This window comes from Rhinatrema bivittatum, chromosome 2 (genome assembly GCF_901001135.1).
Source record: "Rhinatrema bivittatum chromosome 2, aRhiBiv1.1, whole genome shotgun sequence".
Classification (NCBI taxonomy): domain Eukaryota; kingdom Metazoa; phylum Chordata; class Amphibia; order Gymnophiona; family Rhinatrematidae; genus Rhinatrema; species Rhinatrema bivittatum.
In genome coordinates this window covers 601,777,215-601,803,343 of record NC_042616.1, presented here as the reverse complement: position 1 = coordinate 601,803,343, position 26,129 = coordinate 601,777,215, and the positions used below count along the sequence as shown (strand labels likewise).

The following is a 26,129-nucleotide window of genomic DNA, read 5'->3' as shown; positions in this document are numbered from 1 at the left end:
CCATCATCGCCAAAAGGGACTTTCACGCCAAAAAAATTCACGACCTACAATTCAATGCCAATGCCCCTCTTTTCCTACGTCAATAACCTCACCAAGACCCCCCCACCCTGCCACGTCTGAAGAAAACTCCAAGAAAAAATGCGAGGATCTTGCGAATTATTTCCAGCACAAAATCTCGAACATCCTCCAACATTTCCCCCATAACCCCATGACCACATCCCCCCCCCCTAAAAACGATAGCTCCTGCATCAAAGCCTTCGACCCCACCTCCACGCTAGAAATTGAGACCATCCTCAAAAAAATAAAACCGGCCACACACCTCCTAGATGCAATCCCCTCCAAAACCCTCCTCTCCATACCCACCACCATCGCCAAACCCCTAGCTAACTTCATTAACTGCTCCCTTACTTTCGGCAAAGTCCCAGACCCCCTCAAACTCGCCGTTGTGAAACCCCTCCTAAAAAAACCCTCCCTTGACCCCTCTGACCCAGCAAGCTATCGGCCCATATCCAATCTACCCTTCCTCGCGAAAGTCCTCGAGAAAGTAGTCAACACCCAGCTCACCGACTACCTCGAGGACCACAACCTCCTGCACCCCTCACAATTTGGTTTCGGAAAGGCCGAAGTACCGAGAATCTCCTCTTAGCCATCACTGACACCATGCTCATCGGACTAGACCAAGGAAAATCTTACCTACTGGCCCTTCTAGATATCTCGGCAGCCTTCGACACTGTCAATCATCAGATCCTTATCACACGTTTGACAGAGATAGGAGTCACCGACACAGCGCTAGACTGGCTCACCTCTTACCTTACTAACAGAGAATACCTCATAAAACTTGATAACTTTGAATCATGCCACATTCCCCTCAGACAAGGCGTTCCCCAAGGATCATCCCTTTCCTCCACCCTCTTCAATATATACCTCCTCCCCCTCTGCAACTTACTCTCAAACCTAGGCCTGGACTTCTTCCTATACGCCGATGACGTACAATTTCTCATACCCATTCAAAAAACCCTCAATGAAACCATCCTTTTCTGGGAATCTTGCCTAGTCTCCATCAACGCCCTACTAACCAACCTACACCTTGCTCTCAATGCAACCAAAACCGAACTACTCTTTATATCCAAGCAACCTGAACAAGATACCTCCACCACACCACCGCCCCCCTACATCTCCCCCACACTACCCCCCTCCGTAAGAGACCTGGGAGTCACCCTTGACCAACACCTGAATTTCAAACCACACATCAAGTCCCTCCTCAAAGCAGGTTTCTACAAACTCCAGATCCTCAAAAAACTCAAGCCCTTACTCCATACTCAAGACTTCAGATTAGTCCTACAGTCCACTATTTTCTCCAAAGTGGACTACTGCAACGCCCTCCTACTAGGCCTCCCTTTCTCCACCATCAAACCCCTACAAACTCTTCAAAACGCCATGGCTCGTATCCTTACTAACACACGTAAAAGAGAGCATATCACACCCATCTTAGTAGACCTACATTGGCTGCCCATCCAGTTCCGCTCCCAATACAAAACCCTTACTATTCTTCACAACACCCTCTACAATAACAACTCCCCCTGGCTTAAAGAAATGCCCCACTTCCACCTCTCCACCCGCCAGACTAGATCCACCTCCACAGGCACCCCTCCACTCTCCCCCCCCTCAAAACTGCCCGCCTATCCACCACCAGAGAAAGAAGCCTTTACCATCGCAGGCCCCGCCCTCTGGAATTCCCTCCCCACATACCTCCGTCTTGAACCCTCCCTAACCATCTTCAAAAAAGGCATTAAGACCTGGCTCTTCCGACAGGCTTACCACTGCTCCAGCCCCTCGTAGTCCACCCCCCTAAATCTGCCCCGGCCCCCTATAGTCTACCCCCCTGAAAACCCCCCAATCGCTCCCCCCTGTCTCTCCCCTGCCTCACCACCCTGAATCCACCCGAGCCTCACCCGTCAACCCACCCATACCCCCACCCTCCCTCCCCTTACCCTTTCCCTATACCCCCGCCACCTTCCCACCGTGCTCCACTGTAACCCAGTTAAAACTTACAACCTATATGTCGAAATCAAGACTCCGTTATTACCTGCTGTAACTGCTGTAAATAAGCTAATACTTTATATATATGTGTTTAATTGTTTAATAAGTTATCTATATAATCCACCATAACTGCTGTAATTAAGCTTTAATATATATCATTATATAATCTATTTATTCCTCATTAACCGCTGTAAAAAATCAACCTTGTTCTAACCTCATTAAGCAACCTATCCTGTAAATACTGATATGTTCCTTGTACCTTTCTCAGCTGCTGTCTTTCCTTCTTTACCTCTCTCCCCCCTCTTCCCCCCCCCCCTCTTTTCGCTCCTGCTCCACTCCCCCACTCCCTGTTTTTTGTAATTTCCTCCTTTCTCAAGTTTATTGTAAACCGGCGTGATGTGCTTGCACGAACACCGGTATATTAAAAGCTGTTAAATAAATAAATAAATAAATAAATAAATAAATAAATAAAATGTACACTTACGTGGAATCACCATTTTTCTGATACCTTCATCAGTTAATCGAGACCTTCACCATTTATTTAGACATTCTATATATACCTTCGTTCCATGTATAGATCACAATGGTTTACAAAGTGACATTCATAGTCATTACTCTGCAAACAAACTATTGATTGGTTACAGAGGTGGTATTTATGGACATAATTTAATATTTATTAAATGAAATTATCTATTAGAGATGTGAATCGTGTGATCGATCGTCTTAACGATCGATTTTGGCTGGGGGGGGAGGGAATCGAATCAACACAGTTTTGTTTTTTTAAATATCGTGTAAATCGTAAATCGGGGGAGGGCGGGAAAACCGGCACACTAAAACAACCCTAAAACCCATCCCAACCCTTTAAAATAAATCCCCCACCCTCCCGAACCCCCCCAAAATGTCTTAAATTACCTGGGGTCCAGTCGAGGGTCCCGGTGTGATCTTCCACTCTCGGTCCATGGGTGCATTAATAGAAATGGCGCCGGCGCTACCTTTGCCCTGTCATATGACAGGGCAAAGGTAGCACCGGCGCCATTTTGGTTCCTGTCCCCCGAATTCATGAGCGTAGGAGATCGCTCCCGGACCCCCGCTGGACCCCCAGGGACTTTTGGCCAGCTTGGGGGGGCCTCCTGACCCCCACAAGACTTGCCAAAAGTCCAGCGGGGGTCCGGGAATGACCTCCTGCACTCGAATCGTGTTGCCGTATTGCAAAATGGCCATATGGCCAGCGCCATTTTGCAAAATGGCGCCAGCCGTACGGCAACACGATTTGAGTGCAGGAGGTCGTTCCCGGACCCCAGCTGGACTTTTGGCAAGTCTTGTGGGGGTCAGGAGGCCCCCCCCAAGCTGGCCAAAAGTCCCTGGGGGTCCAGCAGGGTTGCCGTACGGCAACACTGCCGTACGGCAACACGGCTGTACGGCAGTGTTGCCGTACGGCCGGCGCCATATTGCAAAATGGTGCCAGCCGTACGGCAACACGATTCAAGTGCAGGAGGTCGTTCCCGGACCCCCGCTGGACCCCCAGGGACTTTTGGCCAGCTTGGGGGGGCCTCCTGACCCCCACAAGACTTGCCAAAAGTCCAGCGGGGGTCCGGGAACGACCTCCTGCACTCGAATCGTGTTGCCATACGGCCGGCGCCATTTTGCAAAATGGCGCCGGCCATATGGCCATTTTGCAATACGGCAACACGATTCGAGTGCAGGAGGTCGTTCCCGGACCCCCACTGGACTTTTGGCAAGTCTTGTGGGGGTCAGGAGGCCCCCCCCAAGCTGGCCAAAAGTCCCTGGGGGTCCAGCGGGGGTCCGGGAGCGATCTCCTACGCTCGTGAATTCGGGGGACAGGAACCAAAATGGCACCGGCGCTACCTTTGCCCTGTCATATGACAGGGCAAAGGTAGCGCCGGCGCCATTTCTATCAACGCACCCGTGGACCAAGAGTGGAAGATCACACCGGGACCCTCCAGTGGACCCCAGGTAATTTAAGACATTTTGGGGGGGTTCGGGAGGGTGGGGGATTTATTTTAAAGGGTCGGGGTGGGTTTTAGGGTTGTTTTAGTGTGCCGGTTTTCCCGCCCTCCCCCTTCCCCTCCCCCTTCCCCCGATTTACGATTTTTGACGATAAATCGGGGGAATTCCTATTATATATCGCCTCTAACGATTTTTGATGATTTAAAATATATCGGACGATATTTTAAATCGTCAAAAAACGATTCACATCCCTATTATCTATTGGTTATTAATTATTGATCTAGTATTTAAGTTAAAGAGTATGAAAAATTAAAATGACATGATAGTTTTCACATCTTAACCAGAGTGTTTTGAGAATCTTATAATTTCTCATTTGGTTTACTCCTCACAAGTCGATCATTATCCTTTATCCTTAGGGGTAGATTTTCAGAGCCCTGCTCGCCTAAATCCGCCCAAAACCGGGCGGATTTAGGCGAGCAGGGCCCTGCGCGCCGGGAAGCCTATTTTACATAGGCCTCCCGGCGCGCGCAGAGCCCCGGGACTCGCGTAAGTCCCGGGGTTCTCGGAGGGGGGCGTGTCGGGGGCGTGTCGGGGGGCGGGCCCGGTCGTCGCGGCGTTCCGGGGGCGTGTCGGCAGCGTTTTGGGGGCGGGTACGGGGCGTGGCTCCGGCCCGGGGGCGTGGCCGCGCCCTCCGTCCCCGCCCCCAGGTCGCGGCCCGGCGCGCAGCAGGCCCGCTGGCGCGCGGGGATTTACGTCTCCCTCCGGGAGGCGTAAATCCCCCGACAAAGGTAAGGGGGGGGTGTAGACAGGGCCGGGCGGGTGGGTTAGGTAGGGGAAGGGAGGGGAAGGTGAGGGGAGGGCAAAGGAAAGTTCCCTCCAAGGCCGCTCCGATTTCGGAGCGGCCTTGGAGGGAACGGGGGGAGGCAGCGCGGCTCGGCGCGCGCAGGCTATACAAAATCGATAGCCTTGCGCGCGCCGATCCAGGATTTTAGTGGATACGCGCGGCTCCGCGCGTATCTACTAAAATCCAGCGTACTTTTGCTTGAGTCTGATGCGCAAGCAAAAGTAGGCTGATCGCGCTTCTTTTAAAATCTACCCCTTAATGTCTTTGTGGTTCAGTATATTCTGCTGTTTTTAGGTTAGATGTTTTTTGCTCACATTTAAATGTCTTTCTATCTGGTAAGATATGTAATTTCTCAGGCAGAGAATTCCAGAGTTCTGGACCTGCTATGGAAAGCACACGATCTCATATTTGCATCAGATGAGTGCTCTGATTTGTGGGAAAAGTCAAGAGTCCTTTATTTTGAGATCTTAGTGTTCTCTGTGGATTGTATGGTTTTAATGTCACTCCTAACTAACCAGAGTTATTGTAATGAATGATGTTGAATATTATCCTTAAAACTTTATAGTATATTCTAGCTTGTACTGGTAACCATTCCAATGCAGTGACATAAGCGATGGTGTAATGTGGTCATATTTCCTAGATCTTAAGAGTTTTGCTGCATTTTGTAATAGTTTAGTGGTTTTAAGTGACATGCTGGAATACCTAGAAATAAGGAGTTACAGTAGTCTGTTTGAGAAGATTAATGTTTCCAACACAGTTCAGAAGTCCATAAAAGTTAATAGTGATTTCAACCGATGTAGAATACACAACTTCGCGTAACCTGTCTTGATTAATTTACTGACGTGCATTTTCATTGTAAGGTTCTCATCTAGCTGTACCTAAATCCCGTACATGACATGAGGGATTAATTTGAATATTACCTAAGTTGAGGGCAGATGGTTTGTCTATTGATGGGTTTCTTCTTAGCCAGATGATTTCTGTCTTTATAGGGTTTAATGTTAGTTTGATTTGCAAAGTTTCTTGTAGTATTGCTTTCGTATAAGTAGAGAGGACTGAAGCTGTATTTTTATATGATCTGAGAGTGGTATGTAAAATTGTAAGTTGTCACCATTCAAAAAGAAAGCTATTCCTATATTTGTCAGTAATTTGCATATTAGGAGTATGTAAATATTGAATAGTGTTGCTGAGAGAACTGAGACTTGAAGGACACCTGTATCACACTGGAAGGTATCAGATATGTGATTGCCCAAATTGACTTGGAATATTCTGTTAGATAGAAATGAGAAGAACCATCTGAGATCCCTGACATCAATCCCAATGTTTCTCATCTGATTGCATAACAGGTCATGGTCAACTCTGTCAAAGGCTGCAGTTAAGTCAATTAGCACAAGACAATAGGGATGTGAATTGTTTTTTGACGATTTAAAAAAATCGTCAAAAATCATTAGAGTCGCGATACAATAGAAATTCCCCCGATTTATCGTAAAAAATCGTAAGTCGGGGGGGGGGGGGGTGGGAAAGCCAGCACACCAAAACAACCCCTAAACCCACCCCGACCCTTTAAAACGAATCCCTTACCCTCCCCCACCCTCCCAAACCCCCCCAAAAGGTTTTAAATTACCTGGTGGTCCAGTGGGGGGGTCCCGGCGCTATCTCCCGCTCTCGGGCCATCGGCGCCATTTTGGCTGCCACTAATAAAAATGGCACCAATGGCCCGATAAAAAAAAACCCCACCCGACCCTTTAAACTGACCCCCTTAGCCTCCCCCACCCTCCCGACCCCCCCCCCAAAACCTTTTAAAATTACCTGGTGATCCAGTGGGGGCACGAGGAGCGATCTCCCACTCTCAGGCCATCGGCTGCCACTAATAAAAATGGCGCCGATGGCCCTTTGCCCTTACCATGTGACAGGGTATCTGTGCCATTGGCTGGCCCCTGTCACATGGTGGGAGCACTGGATGGCCGGCGCCATGTTTAAAGATGGCGCTGGCCATGGCGAGTTAGCAAGGGCCTCTCTCTTTTCTTTCAGGTCGCTGTCTGGAACCGGTACTCGCTCCTCGAATGCCCATATTCCCAGACTCGCTGCCTTAGCTCACTTCTGCTTGGAAGAAACCGTTGCCTACACCATCAGTGAGTTACCATCTAGACTCTCTCAGAGCTGTTCTCTGGAACCAGGTACTCGCTCCTCGAGGGCTTGTCTCTATTCCAGCTTCTGTGTTACCTTCCGGGAGAAACCGCTATCACAGCTATTAAGGGATCGCTGTTCCAATGTCCTGAGGGACTACAAGCCCAGCCAGGCTTCATATCTACTCACTACTGCCATCTCCTGTGGCTTCTCAACTCTGTTAATAAAAGATAATTCTGTGTTGTGTGTCCTAAAGCTGAGCCTGACCTGTAGCCCCTCACGGGACTTCCCCATGAGATTGCTACTGTCATCTGCATGCCTACAACTTCAGTGATGCCGGGACTGCCGCCCCAATACGCATCTTTTAGTGATGTGTTTTCCAAAGAGGCTGCTGACATTCTTCCTCCGCATAGGTCCTATGACTGTGCCTTAAGATTGAAACCCAATACTGAACCTCCTAAAGGACGTGTCTATCCACTCTCAGCGATTGAGAACAAGGCGTTGTCTGAATGCATCGAGGAGAATTTACAGAAGGGGTTTATTAGACCATCGAAGTCTCCAGCCGGTGCAGGCTTCTTCTTTTTGGGGAAGAACGACGGTACCTTACATCCTTGTATCGATTACCGAGGTCTGAACGAGATCACGATTAAAGACCACTACCCCCTGCCTTTAATCTCAGAGCTGTTTGACCGGCTTCAGGGGGCCAAAATATTTTCAAAACTTGCCCTGATGGGGGCCTACAACTTAGTTCGCATTCGCAGTGGTGACGAATGGAAAAAAGCCTTCAATACTCGAGACGGCCATTTTGCGTACTTAGTAATGTCCTTCGGCTTGTGCAATGCACCCGCTATATTTCAGAACATGATGAACGACATCGTGCGGGACCTGTTGTACAAAAGTGTTGTGGTATACCTGGATGATATCCTGATATTTTCTCAGGATTTGCCCACTCATCTAGAGGATGTCAAGCAAGTACCATGCCGACTCCGTGAACACTGGCTCTACACCAAACTATCCAAGTGCGAATTTCATAAAGACTCCGAGCCTTTTCTTGGCTATATCGTGTCTAAAGATGGCTTCCAGATGGACCCTCAGAAGCTAGAGAGTATCAAAAATTGGTCCCAACCTACCAGCCTGAAGGCCCTGAGATGATTTTTGGGGTTTACCAACTATTATAGAAACTTTGTAAAGAACTACTCTTCTTTAACAGTACCCTTGACCGCAATGATCTGCAAGGGTGCCAACGCTTCAAAATGGTCTGCAGAGGCCATTTCCGCTTTTGAGAAATTAAAGACTGCCTTTTCCACGGAAACATGCTTGTGGCATCCTGACCCCAACAAGCCATTTATCGTAGAAGTTGACGCTTCGGATGTCGGTGTGGGGGCTGTATTGAGCCAAACTGGAGACTCTAAATCCTTACGTCCCAGCTCTTTCTTCTCATGACGTTTCTCCCTGGCAGAGAAGAACTATGGGATCGGAGATAAAGAGCTCTTGGCTATTAAGCTATCATTCGAGGAATTGCGGTCTTGACTTGAAGGCGCTAAACATCAAATAACCGTATTCATGGACCATAAAAATCTAGAGTATTTCCGCCATGCGCAAAGTCTTAACCACAGACAAGCTAGATGGTCCTTATTCTTCAATCGTTTTGACTTTGTGCTTAAATATCGCCCCGGAGACAGAAATACCAGAGCTGATGCCTTGTCACGCTCCTTTCTCTCGGAGGATGTGCCTGAAGAACCTCAGCACATAATCGACCCGAAAAAAGTCATCTTGGCGGCTACACATTATGTACCCGCTGGTAAGACCATCGTGCCTAAACACCTCAGGAATAAAGTGCTCTTTTATGCGCATGATTCCAAGCTGGCTGGCCATCCTGCTCAATGCCGCACCCTGCTCAAGATCCAGAAGTTCTATTGGTGGCCTACTATCAAGAAAGATACCCTATCCTACGTGGCATCTTGTACCAATTGTGCCAAACACAAACCTCCTTCTGGCCAACCGTGGGGATTGCTGCAACCACTGCCATTTCTGGAACAGCCCTGGTCACACATCGCTACTGACTTTGTAGTCGACTTAACTCTTTCTGGATTAATCAATACCATCTGGGTAACAGTTGATCGCTTCAGCAAGATGGCCCATTTCATGGCGATACCTGGCTTACCTTCAGCGTTGGAGCTTGCAAAGCTCTTCATATCGCACATTTTTCACCTTCACAGCATCCCAGGACACATTGTTTCAGACTGAGGATCTCAATTCATGGCAAGATTCTGGAGGGCCTTGTGCAAGTTATTCAACATCTCTCTAGACTACACTTCAGCCTATCATCCGCAATCAAATGGCCAAACAGAATGGATGAATAGAACATTAAAACAGTTCATTCGAGCCTATGTGAGTTGCCGTCAGAATAACTGGGCTGAACTGTTACCTTGGGCTGAATTAGCCATCGATTCTCATCCAGCAACATCAACTGGATCAACACCTTCTGAAGTGGTATATGGACGCTCTCCAACACCGCCACTTCCACTGAAGCTCTCAGTGACGTCCCCAGCAGCTCAATCTACTGCTGATGAAATCCATAACCTATGAACTTAGACGAAAGACATGCTAGTTAAAGCTAGTGACCGTGCTAAGAAATTTTATGATGCTCACTATTCTCAAGCGCCTGTCTTCAAACCTGGTGACAAAGTCTGGTTATCTACCAAACATCTCAGACTGAAGTTACCCTCCATTTGTATTGCTCCTCGCTATGTTGGACCATTTCCAATCCTCCGACATCTTGGCAACATCACTTACAGTCTGAAGCTACTACCCGGACTAAACATCCACAATGCTTTTCATGTTTCACTCTTGAAACCTCTCATACTCAGTGAATTCTCTTCCAAGACTCAGGAACCACCTGCCATCAACACAGAAAATGACCTAGAATTTAAGGTTGAAGAGATTTTTGATGTCCGAAGATGAGGCAAAACACTTGAATACCTTCTTTCTTGGGAAGGTTTCATCCCCGAAGAAAACTCTTGGGAGCCTCAGGCTAACATCCTTGATAAAGAGATGCTCCATCAATTTCATCTCGTGCATCTTTTGAAGCCTAAACTTGGTACCCGCAGAGGAGACCCCCCTTTGAAGGGGGGTACTGTTATGACTGTTGCTGCCTGACGTCTCCACTCCACCCTCCTTACCTCTTTGGTGACTCCTCCAGCAGTTGACGGACGTCTGGCTGCCGCGGCGTCTACCTGCCGTCCTCTCTGGCGTCCCCAGTCCGGCTTGGGCGCTGCATCCCGCCATGTTGTTCAGCTGCCATAGGGCGCGTGCGCCGCGTGGCCCTGCTTCTTATTTCTTCTTTGGCTCGAACCTCAGGGGCGACCCCCTGTATTGACGTCACGCATCCCTGATACAAAAGCCTACTCTGTTTGCTAGCTAAACGAGTTAGCAAGGGACTCCTTACGGATGGGATTCACTCTCCGTACCTAGCTACTCTGCCTCTCCTTATTGAACTTACTCTATCGGGGTACCCGCTCCTCGGGGGCCTCTCTCTTTTCTTTCAAGTCGCTGTTTGGAACCGGTACTCACTCCTTGAGGGCCCATGTTCCCGGATTCGCTGCCTGAGCTCACTTCTGCTTGGAAGAAACTGCTGCCTACACCATCAGTGAGTTACCATCTAGACTCTCTCAGAGCTGTTCCCTGGAACCAGGTACTCGCTCCTCAAGGGTCTGCCTCTATTCCAGCTTCTGTGTTACCTTCCAGGAGAAACCGCTGTCACAGCTTTTGAGGGATCGCTGTTCTAGTGTCCTGAGGGACAACAAGCCCAGCCGGGCTTCATCTCTACTCACTACTGCCACCTCTGGTGGCTTCTCAACTCTGTTAATAAAAGATAATTGTGTGCTGTGTGTCCTAAAGCTGATCCTGACCTGTGGCCCCTCATGGGACTTCCCCCTGTGGGCGTGGTCATCTGCCACAGCGTCCAAGGGTCCACCCAAAACCTTACAAACAATAACATGAACGCTTCTAAGTTATCTGGATAAATGGATAATGAGTTATCCAGTTAAAATTTATATAAGAACATATAAGAACATAAGACGTTGCCAAGCTAGGTCAGACCAAGGTTCCATCAAGCCCAGTACCCTGTTTTCAACCTGTTTGCATAACGGTGATGCGTGCAAGCCCTGGGACATGCGTATGTCCCAGGGCTTGAAAAAGGGGTCAGGGCGGTCCAGAGGCGGAGTGGGGCAGGGCCAGAGCCTCCAGGCACAGCGGTCATTTGCCGCTGTGCCCGGAATTGCGGCCCGGCCATTGGTTGTCGCACGCAACCTATGCCTGCCCGGAGGCAGGCACAACTTCTAAGTTAAAGGTAAGGGGGGGTTTAGTTAGGGCTGGGGGGCGGGTTAGATAGGGGAAGAGAGAGGAAGGTGGGGGGCAGGAGGGAATGGAGGAAGGCTGCGCGGCTCAGCGCTCACAAGGTGCACAAGTGTGCACCCCCTTCACTCGCCGACCCCAGATTTTATAACATGAGTGCGGCTGCACGCGCATATTATAAAATCGGGCGTAGATTTGTGCGTGCCGGGTTGCGCGCACAAATCTACGCCTTCGCCTAAATCTTAAAATCCAGCTCTAACTGCCTTAACCACATTCTCTGGCAATGAATTCCAGAGCTTATTTGTGCATTGAGTGAAAAATAATGTTCCCTTATTTGTTTTAAATGTGCTACTTGCTAACTTCATGGAGTGCCACCAGTCCTTGTATTATCAGAAAGAGTAAAGAACTGATTCACATTTACCTGTTCAAGTATTTCATGATTTTGTAGACCTCTATCATATCCCCCCTTTAGCCGTCTCTTCTCCATACTGAACAGTCCTAATCTCTTTAGCCTTTCCTTATAGGGGAGCTATTTCATCCCCTTTACCATTTTGGTCACCCTTCTCTGTACTTTCTCCAGTGCAAGTATATCTTTTTTGAGATGCAGCAACCAGAATTGCACACAAGATTCAGCCAGTTGAGTTGAAGTAATATTTAAAAGTCAACGTTTAACCAAATAATTCACAAATTATCGAGCTAAATGCCGCTGAATATGAACCCCTCAGTGACTCTAACCCAGTCGGACATAGTCTGTCTCATTGATTTATGGGAAAGGACAATGGGAATCTGCTGATAGTGGTAAGGATGATGCCTCAGTCAGATAAAAATATGTAAATCTATTAGGATAAACTGTTAGTGACGATGATAATGAGACAACAATATCACTAATATATAGTAACCCAGACAGGAAAAGCAGCAATGAAGAAAAATTTGTTCCTTAGCCTATTTTTAAATATACTTTTCCATCTCAAGAAATGAATAAAGAGGAAAATTTATCATACTGAACAGCAAGCAGTTCAATCAGCTCCAACTTTAAGCCCTTTGAACCTACTCCTGTCAGATTTGAAACTGAAAACCCTTCTTTGCCTCAAATTCAGGAAAGTGAATTCAGAAATGATCAATCTGTTGCCAAAGCAGACATTCCCAATAAGGAAGAAATTATGAAAGGTCTAGAATGGGTAAATGTGAATAGATAATTTACTCTTTCAGATAATAGAAAGACTAGGGGGCACTCCATAAAGTTAGCATGTGGCAAATTTAAAACTAATCGGAGAAAGTTCATTTTCACTCAACGCACAATTAAACTCTGGAATTTGTTGCCAGAGGATGTGGTTAATGCAGTTAGTGTAGATGTGTTTAAAAAAGGATTGGATAAGTTCTTGGAGGAGAAGTCCATTACCTGCTATTAATTAAGTTGACTTAGAAAATAGCCACTGCTATTACTAGCAACAGTAAATGGAATAGACTTAGTTTTTGGGTACTTGCCAGGTTCTTATGACCTGGATTGGCCACTGTTGGAAACAGGATGCTGGGCTTGATGGACCCTTGGTTTGACCCAGTTGTTGTGAACGGGGGTGTTTAGTGTGCCCTTGTGCCTCAGCCCGACCCCAGACGAATCCAGGGCCGAACCGAGGGTTGACGGCGGGCTCCACATGGCTAACGGGCTGACCCTCTGCCGGGCCTGCAAGCTCCCAAAGCCAACAACTTGCCGCTTGAATCGGCAAGGAGCAGCAGGCCGGCCTGAGGTTGAGGCAGACGGAGGCCTTGACATGTAGACAGGACTATGATTGATGCGAGGGCGTCTCGGATGAGACTGGGTTGATGCGACGGCATCACAAGCATGATGAGGAACTTGATCCAGACAAGACAAGACGTAAGGCAGGAGGATATTGGCACTGTCTCTCAGGGCGCCCTACTCAGCCCACCCTCGGGACTGAGTCGCGCACCACCCTGTCCCACTGCGCGCCCTACCCAGCCCTAAGAGGCTGGTCATGGACCACGAGGAGAGCGGGACGAGCGCAGGGAAGACCCAGGCAAGGAGGAACTCCAATGAGGAAGCTGGTGTCATCCGAAGCTTCCCCCAAGGCTGGCGGAAACAGAGGCTCAGGAGCACACGGATGAATCCCCCTGCAGGCCACTCCATTCTCGGGCACGACATCATCCGAGAACCACGGCTCTGCAGGAACGCAGGCTCAGGAGCACCAGACTAAGATGCAGGGAAGAACATCCTGGCAGGCAGACACATCAGGACGTGGAAGATCACGACGGGACATCAGGACATGGAACGGGACCTCAGGCAAGACATCAAGACATGAAGATGTGGTACGAAGGCAGACGAGATGAGGAGCTCCACGAAGAACAGAAGAACTTACAAGGCTCTGGCAGGCAGGAGCCTCCAGAGGGGATGACATTCTGATGAAAGGCAACGACAGACTGAGAAGACAGCCCTTTTATAGGGCTCAAGCAGGAAGTCCACTTAAAGGTGGGGCCAGCACACTTCCTGTGTCTGGCCCTTTAAATCTGGCAGAGAGGTGCGGGCCGGCACCTAAGAAGCAAGCAGGGCAGGAGCAGGGCTGTGCAGGACCGTGGACAGTGGCCTCCACTGCGTCATCGCGTAGAGATGCAGGCAGGGCCTGAGGAGCAGGCCCTGACGTTGGCAGCGGCTCCAGCCGCTGCGGGGAGCCCCGGGGGTGGCTCCAGCCGCCGGATGGAACCGGGGTGGTAATGGCAATGGGGGCAGTCCCACCCCGTGGAGAGAAGCAAGAAGGCCGCGGCTCCCACCGCGGAGGGGATGAAGATCCGGGGCAGCCTCCGGAGTGTGTGGGGTAGACGATACCACGGCTCCAGCCGCACAGGAGGCCCGACGGCGGCGTCCCTGCCGCGTCGGGTGAAGAAGATAGCATGGTAAGTGAGTCTACTCGCGGGGTAACCCGCGGGCAGCACAGTCCATAACCCCAGTATGGCATGTTAGAACATAAGAACATGTTGCATGGAGTGCCCCCTAGTCATCCTATTATCTGAACATAAGAACTAATTGCATGGAGTGCCCCCTAGTCATCCTATTATCTGAAAGAGTAAATTACTGATTCAAATTTACCCATTCTAGACCTCTCATGATTTTAAACACCTCTATCATATCCCCCCTCAGCCATCTCTTTTCCAAGCTGAACAGTCCTAACCTCTTTAGTCTTTCCTCATAGGGGAGCTGTTCCATCCCCTTTATCATTTTGGTCGCCCTTCTCTGTAACTTCTCCATCACAGTATTCAAGGTGCGGTCTTACCATGGAGTGATACAGAGGCATGATGACATTTTCCATTTTATTTACCATTCCCTTCCTAATAATTCCTAACATTCTATTTACTTTTTTGACTACCACAGCACACTGAGCCGGCGATTTCAATGTATTTATTTATTTTTATTTAGCATTTTTTTATATACCGAGGTATAGCATAGTTGCCTTCACTCCGGTTTACATATAGAACAACTTGTTACATTGAAAGATTTTAAACTTTAAATTTAACAATAGTGGGAAATGGCACCAAAAGAAGAGATATGAACAAAGAACATAGTGTAAACAGGGTAGATACACTGAATAGATAGGCAGAGATAACTGGGTTCTTCAAAAAGGAGGCATCAGTGGCTTGAATCAGTAGAGATTGTCCAAATGGAATATTTAAAGTTGGCAGTTAAAGGGATTATAGTATAAAGTCATTGAGAGTTGTCCTTAAGAGAATGGTTGAGAAGCCAAGACTTTAGTTCTTTTTTGAAGGATTTTGAGTTTTCTTGCGCGGTGAGGAAGTGGGGTAGTGAATTCCATAGTTTTGGTCCGATGATGGAGAAGGCTCTGTTTCTGGTGGAGGATAGTTTGGCATTTGGGAATGAGGGAATCACAAGTTGAAGTTTACTAGAAGTTCTTGTTGTGCGTTGAGGGTGAAGTATGTGTATAATGTCATCAAAGGCAGTGTAGTCGGCTTTGTAGATTGCATTGTGGATCAATGAAAGAACTTTGTATTCAATTCTTTTTTCTATTGGGAGCCATTGTAATTGGTTGAGGACAGGGGTAATGTGATCATATTTGCTTTTACCCGTTAGAAATCTGGCAGCAGCATTCTGAAGTAGCTGCAAGGGCCTCAAAGATGATTTTGGTAAACCAATCAAAAGGGAGTTGCAGTAATCCAAACCGGAAAAGATGAGGGCTTGAAGTACGGTTTTTAAATCGTGGGGGTGAAGAAGAGGTTTAAGGTGTTTGATTATTTGAAGTTTATGAAAGCCTTCTTTAATTTTTGTAGAGATGTATTTTTTGTAATTTAGATCAATGTCTAACCAAAAACCCAGGTCTTTCACGTTTTCTTTAAGTTGGATGAGGGTCTTATCGAAGTGAAAGGGTGGTATTGTTTTTAATCCAAGGTTTTTTTCTGTTAATTAGGATACATTCAGTTTTGCTCATATTTAAGCATAATTTGAGGTGGATTAACATGTTTCTGATTGCATCAAGGTGAGAGGCTGCTTTTGACATGGCATCTTCTATCGTAGAGGAGATTGGAACAAGAATTTGTATGTCATCGGCATACATGTAATAAGTTATGTCAAGGCTTGATAAGAGATGGCATAAAGGAATAAGGTAGACGTTGAATAAAATGGGAGATAGAGCCGATCCCTGAGGTACACCTGTTTCGAGGGGGATAGGGCTTGAAGATGAATTGTTGTAAGAAACTTTGAAAAATCTATTATTAAGGAAGGAAGTAAACCAACTAAGAGTTTTGCCAGCAAGCCCAATAGATTCAAGGTTGGAAATCAGAATTTTATGATCCACTGTGTCGAAGGCTGCAGAGAGGTCCAGCAGAATCAGAAGGTGACCTTTTTTGTTGTCGAGACCTCTTAGGATGGTATTGGAAAGGTTAAGTAGGAGAGTTTCCGTACTGCAGTTTTTTCTGAAGCCGAATTGGGTGGGATAAAGAATTTTGTTATCATCAAGATGATCGATGAGTTGTTTCAGAGCAGCCTTCTCAGTCATTTTGGCAAAAAAGGGTAGGTTAGAGATTGGGCGGTAATTATTTAGGTCATTAGGATTGAGGTTTTTTTTCTTTAAAAGAGGTGTAATAGTGGCGGTTTTTAGTTTGGGAGGTAGCTCGCCTTCCTCAAGCGATTTGTTGATGATGGCTGCAATTGTAGGGGCTAAAGGATAAGCAATTTCTTTAAGTGCTCGGGTGGGAATGGTGTCAAGGTCATGGCGTGCAGGATTGATTTTTTTCAGCATTTTTTCTGTTTCCGTGATGGAGATGGGTCTGAAGTCGAGCCAAGGAGAGATGTTGTTTGTTGATGTTAGAATATTGGAGTTTGATGAGGTGCTGAAGGCATCTGTTATTTTGGAAATTTTGTCCTTGAAAAAGATAGCTAAATCTTGGCTTAGGTTTTTTTTGGTGATGGTAGAGTTGGAGATGCAGTTATCAGTAATGAGGTTGTTAACAATGTTAAATAAGGATTTGGATTTGTTGGTGGCGTTTATTATTTTTTTACCGTAGTAGTCCCGTTTTGTGTTTTGGATTGATTTTTTGTAGGCAGCTAATTGTGTGCGATATTTCTGTTGAGTGGCGGGCAGCTTACTTTTTTGCCATTCTTTCTCTGTTTTCCTGAGGGCTGTTTTCATGTTTTTGAGAGTGGTGTTAAACCAGGGGTTTTGATTTTCATTTTTGTTCTTTAGATGTTTGACCCTCTCTGGATTAATGATGTTAGCGGTTTTTTCAGTGATTAGAGCCCAGGATTGGATAGCGTTATTTATGTTTGACAGATCTAGATTCTCTAGTTGAGATCCCAACTCTTGAAGGAGGAGATTAGAATGAAAAGGAGGACGGAATTTGAAGGATTTTTTTGTAGGAATGTTATTTGATGGGTTGTTGCAGTTCGTTTGGGACTTGCATAATAAGAGATGGTGGTCAGACCATGGGACTGGGTTATAAGAAATGGAAGTGTTCATGAAGAAACTATTGGTGAAAATCAGGTCAAGTGTGTGACCTGCTTTATGAGTGGAATTATTCCCTTGAAGTATGAAGTTTAAACTTGACATCATGTCTAATAGAGTTTCGCAGCTTGGAGAACAGGGGTTGGCGTCTGTATGGAGGTTGAAGTCACCAAGGATGATAGAAGGTTTTTTCATGTTGATGTTTGTAATAAGAAATTCAAGGAGCGGAGAAATGTTACTGTCTAATAGTTTAGGTGGGCAAAATACAAGGCAGATTTGAAGATATTGGGATTTGAAAAGAGAAACTTCAAATTGTTTTGGGAGATTATGTGGGATCATTTTCATTGAAAAGTGTTTTTTTATAATAAGTAGCAGGCCTCCTCCTCTTTTGTAATTGCGAGGGATTGAAAAGGTATCATATTCATTGAAGACCAGTTGGTTCAGAATTACTTGATCAGTGTTTTTAAGCCACGATTCAGTTATGGCAAAGAAGTCTGGGTTATTTTCTTGTAGAATGTCGGAAATTAACATGTGTTTCTTGGATAAGGATTGAGCATTGATGAGGAGGAAGGTGAGACAAAGAAAGTTTTTGTTATTTTTCAAAAGAGGGATGTTTATAAGACGTCTGTGTCTGTTTTGGAGAAGAGGGTTGGAGAGTGATACCATCTTTGTATTGGTTGAGAACGTGGAAGAAAGAAATCCGGATGAAAGGTACATGAAGTTGAAGGAGGCTGAAGGAGGACCGAGTGGTGGTTGTTGGAGGATGAGTGAAGTTCAAATTGTAGCAGGAGGATGAATGTGGTTCAAGATGTAGCTGGAGGTTGAGTGTTGTCCGAGTGGTGGCTGGAGGATGAGTGTTGTCCGAGTGGTAGCTGGAGGTTGAATGATGTCCAAGTGGTAGCTGGAGGTTGAGTGCTGGAGGTTGAGTGGTGTCCGAGTGGTAGCTGGAGGTTGAGTGGAATCCGAGTGGTAGTTGGAGGTACCTGGAGGATGAGTGTTGTCCGAGTGGTAGCTGGAGGTTGAGTGGTGTCCGAGTGGTACCTGGAGGTTGAGTGTTGTCCTAGTGGTAGCTGGAGGTACCTGGAGGTTGAGTGTTGTCCTAGTGGTAGCTGGAGGTACCTGGAGGATGAGTGGTGTCCTAGTGGTAGCTGGAGGTACCTGGAGGATGAGTGGTATCCTAGTGGTAGCTGGAGGTACCTGGAGGTTGAGTGCTGTCCGAGTGGTAGCTGGAGGTTGAGTGTTGTCCTAGTAGTAGCTGGAGGTACCTGGAGGTTGAGTGGTGTCCTAGTGGTAGCTGGAGGTACCTGGAGGATGAGTGTTGTCCTAGTGGTAGCTGGAGGTACCTGGAGGTTGAGTGGTGTCCTAGTGGTAGCTGGAGGTACCTGGAGGTTGAGTGGTGTCCTAGTGGTAGCTGGAGGTACCTGGAGGATGAGTGGTGTCCTAGTGGTAGCTGGAGGTACCTGGAGGATGAGGGGTGTCCTAGTGGTAGCTGGAGGTACCTGGAGGATGAGTGGTGTCCTAGTGGTAGCTGGAGGTACCTGGAGGTTGAGTGTTGTCCTAGTGGTAGCTGGAGGTACCTGGAGGATGAGTGGTGTCCTAGTGGTAGCTGGAGGTACCTGGAGGTTGAGTGGTGTCCGAGTGGTAGCTGGAGGATGAGTGTTGTCCGAGTGCTAGCTGGAGGTTGAGTGTTGTCCTAGTGGTAGCTGGAGGTACCTGGAGGTTGAGTGAAGTCCGAGTGTTAGCTGGAGGTAGCAAGAGGTTGAGGGTGATCCGAAGAAAGTTGAACGAATTAGTGAGGAAAGTAGAGGTTTCTGTTTTTTGGTGGTTTTTTTTTTTTTGTTTTGTTTTTAATCTCAGTGGCTGCACGAAGGGGCGCACAAAGGGGCCAGCCCCTTTGTTGTGCTCCTTCGGCGCGCGACGCCTGCAGGAGTGTAAATTTAAAAGTCCCTCTCAGCCTGTTGATTGGCTGTCTGTTCGTTGGTGGGTGGGTCTCTGAGCGGTGACTGGCGGCGCGATCGGGGGCTGGACTCGCCGGGGGCAAGGGGATTAGGAAGGCCTTACCCCAACGGGTCTGGGCGCCGATCGCGCAGGCCTCTCCTCCACGCGTTCCCAGCAGCGGTGGCAGCAGCAGCGGAGCTTCGGGCACACAGACGCGGCACCTGCAGGAGGGTAAATTTAAAAGTCCCTCTCAGCCTGTTGATTGGCTGTCTGTTCGTTGGTGGGTGGGTCTCCGAGCGGTGACTGGCGGCGCAAACGGGGGCTGGACTCGCCGGGGGCAAGGGGATTAGGAAGGCCTTACCCCGACGGGTCTGGGCGCCGATCGCACAGACCTCTCCTCCACGCGTTCCCAGCAGCGGTGGCAGCAGCAGCGGAGCTTCGGGCACACAGACGCGGCGCCTGCAGGAGGGTAAATTTAAAAGTCCCTCTCAGCCTGTTGATTGGCTGTCTGTTCATTGGTGGGTGGGTCTCCGAGCGGTGACTGGCGGCGCGATCGGGGGCTGGACTCGCCGGGGGCAAGGGGATTAGGAAGGCCTTACCCCGACGGGTCTGGGCGCCGATCGTGCAGGCCTCTCCTCCACGCGTTCCCAGCGGCGGTGGCAGCAGCAGCGGAGCTTCGGGCACATAAATGTATTATCCACTATGATGCCTAGATCTCTTTCCTGGGTGGTAGCTCCTAGTATGAAACCTAATGTCATGTATCTATAGCATGGGTTATTTTTCCCTATATACTGTCTACAGATCGACAGTATATAAATAAAATAAATAAATAAAATAAAATAAACTTTCAAAAGGGAAACTTTGATAAAATGAGGAAAATAGAAAAAAACTGAAAGGTGCAGCTGCAAAGGTTAAAAGTGTTCAACAGGTGTGGATATTGTTTAAAACTACAATCCTAGAGGCGCAGTCCATATGAATTCCACACATTAAGAAAGGTGGAAGGAAGGCAAAACGATTACCGTCATGGTTAAAAGGTGAGGTGAAAGAAGCTATTTTAGCCAAAAAAAAATCCTTCAAAAATTGGAAGAAGGATCCATCTAAAGAAAATAGGAGAAAACATAAGCATTGTCAAGTTAAGTATAAAACATTGATAAGACAGGCGAAGAGAGAATTTGAAATGAAGTTGGCCATAGAGGCAAAAACTCATAATAAAAACTTTTTTTAATATATCCAAAGCAAGAAACTGTGAGGGAGTCGGTTGGACCATTAGATGATCGAGGGGTTAAAGGGGCTCTTAGGCAAGATAAAGCCATTGCAGAAAGACAATGAATTATTTGCTTCTGTGTTTACTAATGAGGATGTTGGGGAGATACCAGTTTTTCAGGGGTGATGAGTCAGACGAACTGAAAGAAATCACTGTGAACCTGGAAGATGTAGTAAGCCAGATTGACAAACTAAAGAGTAGCAAATCACCTGGATCGGATGGTATGCATCCTAGGGTACTGAAGGAACTAAAAAATGAAATTTCTGATATACTAGTTAAAATTTGTAACCTATCATTAAAATCATCCATTGCACCTGAAGACTGGAGGGTGGCCAATGTAACCCCAATATTTAAAAAAGGCCCCAGGGGCGATCTGGGTAACTATAGACCAGTGAGCCTGACTTCAGTGCTGGGAAAAATAGTGGAAACTATTCTCAAGATCATAGAGCATATAGAAAGACATGATTTAATGAAACACAGTCAACATGGATTTACGCAAGGGAAGTTTTGCCTAATAAATCTGCTTCATTGTTTTGAAGGGATTAATAAACATGTGGATAATGGTGAACCGGTAGATGTAGTGCATTTGGATTTTCAGAAGGCATTTGACAAAATCCCTCATGAGAGGCTTCTTCGAAAACTAAAAAGTCATGGGATAGGAGGCGATCTCCTTTTGTAGATAACAAACTGGTTAAAAGACAGGAAACAGAGAGTAGGTCAATTTTCTCAGTGGAAAAAGGTAAAGAGTGGAGTGCCTCAGGGATCTGTACTTGGGCCGGTGCATTCCAATATATATATAAATGACAACGAGTGAGGTAATCAAATTTGTGGATGATACAAAATTATTCAGAGTAGTTAAATCACAAGCGGATTGTGATACATTACAGGAGGACCTTGCAAGACTGGAAGATTGGGCATCCAAATGGCAGATAAAATTTAATGTGAACAAGTGCAAGGTGTTGCAGATAGGAAAAAATAACCCTTTCTGTAGTTACACAATGTTAGGTTCCATATTAGGAGCTACCACCAGGAAAAATATCTATGCATCATAGTGGATAATACTTTAAAATCGTCAGCTCATTGTGCTGCAGCAGTCAAAAAATCAAACAGAATGTTAGGAATTATTAGGAAGGGAATGGTTAATAAAACAGAAAATGTCATAATGCCTCTATATCGCTCCATGGTGAGACCGCAGCTTGTGTTGCGTTCCCAGTCGCAGGCTGTGCGACCAGGCCCTTACCTTCTTCTTCGGGGCTTCAGTTCCGGGATCCGCGGCTTGGGCTGCCACTCCCAGGCTCGGGAGACCGGCAGCATTTGCGGTGCTCGGTCGGGCCTGCTGTGCCAGCTTTGCGGCGGCGTCTCCATGAGGGAGAAGCCGCCGAGCCTTTAAGCTCAACCCCTCCCCTCCTAGGTGCGCGAGCGCACGATGCAGCCCAATATAAAGGGCTTTTCCCGCCGGACCGCAAGCCGCCCCTTAGAGTACTTAAGTACTTAAGACTGGCGTTTGCTTCTCTCAAACGCTTTGCAACAAGGTTATCTGCCGGTACTTAGTTACTGTGTGCTGCTGGCTTTGCCGGTTCTTCTCCTTGCCTTCTGGACCCGTTGTGCTTCGTTCCAGCTCCAGTTCCGCAGTTCCAGTTCTGGATCTTCATCTTCTGTTCCAGTTCTCGCTTCAGTTCCAGTTCCGGATCTTCATCTTCATTTCCCGAACGGAGCCTCTTCTCCTGTTTCTGGTGTTGCCACTCTGGCTCTGACCCCTGCCTGCCCCTGACTCTCCATGCCTGCCACCCGCCTCGACATTGGACCGTCTCCTTCAGCTCGTCTCCTCGCCTAAGTCCCAGAGGCCCGGTTCCTCACAGGCTCCTCCCGGGGCGAACTCGGGTCTCTAGAGTGAAACCTTCTTCATCAATCTCCTAAGTCCCAGTGGCTCGGGTTCTCACGGGCTCCTCCTGGGGGAACTCCGGCTTCCAGGGTGAAGATCTCTGTTCCCTGCTCGCCAGTGTCCGCCTCCCGGCCTGCTTCATCGATACGGAGACTCCTCCTCTCTTCTCCTTCACTCTCCGTCAGGCCGGCCCAAGGGTCCACCGCTATACCCGCAACACCTTGAATACTGTGTACAATTCTGGTCGCTGCATCTCAAAAAAGATATAGTTGCTATGGAGAAGGTACAGAGTACGGCAACAAAAATGATAAAGGGGATGGAACAGCTCCCCTATGAGGAAAGGCTGAAGAGGTTAGGGCTGTTCAGCTTGGAGAAGAGACGGCTGAAGAGGGTTATGATAGAGGTCTTTAAGATCATGAGAGGTCTTGAAAGAGTAGATGTGAATTGGTTATTTACACTTTCGAATAATAGAAGTACTAGGGGGCATTCCATAAAGTTAGCAAGTAGAAAATCTAAGACTAATCGGAGAAAATTCTTTTTCACTCAATGAAAGCTCTGGAATTTGTTGCCAGAGGATATTGTTAGTGCAGTTAGTGTAGCTGGGTTCAAAAAAGGTTTGGATAAGTTCTTGGAGGAGAAGTCCATTAACGGCTATTAATCAAGTTTACTTAGGGAATAGCCACTGTTATTAATTGCATCAGTAGCATGGGATCTTCATAGTGTTTGGGTAATTGCCAGATTCTTGTGGCCTGGTTTGGCCACTGTTGGAAACAGGATGCTAGGCTTGATGGACCCTTGACCTGACCCAACATGGCAATTTCTTATGTTCTTATGTTCTAAATAAATAAATATATGCATCACCTTGCACATCCACATTAAATTTCATCTGCCATTTGGATGCCCAATTTTCCAGTCTCACAAGGTCCTCCTGCAATATATCATAATCTGCCTGTGTTTTAACCACTCTGAATAATTTTGTATCATCTGCAAATTTGATTACATCACTCTTCAAATTCCTTTCCAGATCATTTATAAAGATATTGAACAGCACGGGTCCCAGTACAGATCCTTGAGGCACTCCACAGTATACCCTTTTTCACTGAGAAAATTGTCCATTTAATCATACTCTGTTTCCCGGCTTTTAATCACTTTGTAATCCACCAAAAAAGCCTTTGCTACCTATCCCATGACTTTTTAGTTTTCTTAGAAGCCTCTCATGAGGAACTTTGTCAAATGACTTCTGAAAATCCAAATACACTACATCTACCAGTTCACCTTTATCTACATGTTTATTAACCCCTTCAAAAAAGGTAAGCATATTTGTGAGGCAAGACTTGCCTTGGGTAAAGCCAAGCTGACTTTGTTCTATTAAACCATGTCTTTCTATGTGCTTTGTGATTTTGAACTTTAGAACACTTTCCACTACTTTTCCTGGCACAGAGGTCAGGCTAACTGGTCTGTAGTTTCCTGGATCACCCCTGGAGCTGTTTTTAAATACTGGTGTTACATTAGCTACCCTCCAGTCTTCAGGTACAATGGATGATTTTAATGATAGGTTACAATTTTTTACTAATATATCTGAAATTTCATTTTTTAGTTCCTTCAGAACCCTGGGGTATATACCATCTGGTCCAGGTGATTTATAACTCTTCAGTTTGTCAATCAGGCCTACCACATTTTCTAGGTTCACCGTGATTTAGTTCAGTCCATCTGAATCATTACCCATGAAAACCTTCTCCAGAACAGGTATCTCCCCAAAATCATATTCAGTAAACATAGAAGGAAAGAAATTCTTTAATCTTTCTGTAATGGCTTTATCTTCTCTAAGTGCCCCTTTAACCCCTTGATCATCTAACGGTCCAAATGACTTCCTCGCAGGCTTTCTGCTCCAGATATATTTTAAAAGGTTTTCCATCAAGATTACTGGGTTTTTCATCCTCTGCTCTAGCCAAAATTCCTTGTATGCAAAGGTTGTTCCTTCGGTTCCAAATGCATATATCCTCTAGGACTTTTACCAAAATAACCATTGACTTTACCTTATCCTGCAAGTGTCCTTCATTGCTGAAGGTCATTCCTCCAAATGCACTCTTCTTTTATGCAATGTGGTAAACTGAATCGTTAAGGACACCACCTCTGCTTTAACCTCATTTCTTGCCCCATGGCTCTCCTTTATCAACTAGTGCTTGCAATTCCTTCATGATCAGGAGTGAAGTTACTGCTTCTTTACTCTACACCATTTTTTTGCACTGAAGAGAGATCTTGATGAAAAGGTTTTATTCCATGCGAAGCAACAACTGCTGCTTCCATTTTCCCTGGCTTACTGGTGGTCATGATGGAGGCAGGTTTGTTTTTTCTTTTTAGTGGGGAAGGGGGAGAATGATTGGTTTGAATATGGTAGCCAAGGTTTTTCACTTGGTTTTCTCACAGCTTTTCCCATGTGCAGCTGTCCTGTGTAGCAGTGTCACTAGCATCCAAGCTGTTGTTGAAGTTTAAAGTTTTTATTTAGCGCTTCAGAAAACAGTTTTTTACATTTTTTTCATTATAGCTGTTGCTTTTTATTGGTTAAATCTTTGAAGTAAGCATGTTAGCTTTAAATTTGTAATTTCTAAAACATTTGTACCAATTAGGTAATACAAAATCATCAGTTTTCACAAAATTATACATTTCATTCTTTTAATTTTGATTTCTACCTTTCAATGGACGACGATAGTATTTACATGGCTGATTTGTTCCTTCTGCATGAGCAATTCCTTATTTGTAATACATTGATGTCTAAGCATTTGTATGATTTTCTTTAATGAAAATTGCTATATTATATATATTTGAGTTCATCTTTCTTCTACTGAAGGCCTTCATGATGTAAGCATGTGAAAAATGTGAAAAAAAATCTATTGCTTTGCCAAATTGCACTTTTAGGGGCAGATTTTAAAACATACGCACGCGGAGTACATTTGTGCATGCAACCCGGCACGCACAAATGTACGCCCGATTTTAAACATACACGCGCAGCCGCACACATGTTATAAAATCAGGGGGCGGCGCGCGCAAGGGGGTGCACACTAGTGCACCTTGCGCACGCCGAGCCCTCGGAGAGACCAGCTGGTTTTTCCCGTTCCCCCCCACCACCACCTTCCCCTACCTGTCCTGCCCCCCAGCCGAAAAAAAAACAAACCCCGTACCTGTGTCTCAGAAGTTACGCCTGCCAGAGCTGGATCCCCCGGCCCAGCAGCCTTGAAGAGGCCTCTGGCCCCGCCCCGCCCCTGTCCGCCCATTTGTTCAAGCCCCGGGATTTACACACGTCCCGGGGCTTTACGCGCGCCACTGGGCCCGGCGGGCCCGGTGCGTGTAACCCCCCTACATGCGTAAATCCTTTGAAAATCTGTCCCTTGACTCAGAGGGATAATAAGAAAGGCAAAATCGGTTTTGTGTGGAATAGAATTTTTAAGAATGCTTTCTTAATTTTTTGGTGGCAAAGAGGATATAAAACAGGGTTAATGGAGGAATTTATCCAGCAAAGCCACACTGTAATCTCATACCAGAATGGTTCTAAACAAAATCCTTGGCAAAATACACGCATACTCATAAGCAGAGTGTATGGCGCCCAGCAAATACCATGGATGCAGACAAGGATTGTAAGAGACCTTGCAATTTTATTATCTCTTTTTAGTTTAGAACACCGAGTGGCATTCAAAGACACATGACTGCTTTTTTCACTAACAGATGGAAAGTTGTCTGTTTCCGTTTTGGTTAAGT

General features: G+C 46.5%; 1 protein-coding gene across 1 annotated transcript in view; it reads right to left on the bottom strand.

Annotated features, from left to right (window-relative positions):
- LOC115083374 (histamine H3 receptor-like) overlaps positions 1-26,129 on the bottom strand; it is a 59,785-nt gene that overhangs the window by 2,810 nt on the left and 30,846 nt on the right. The gene's annotated exons all lie outside the window — the stretch shown is intronic.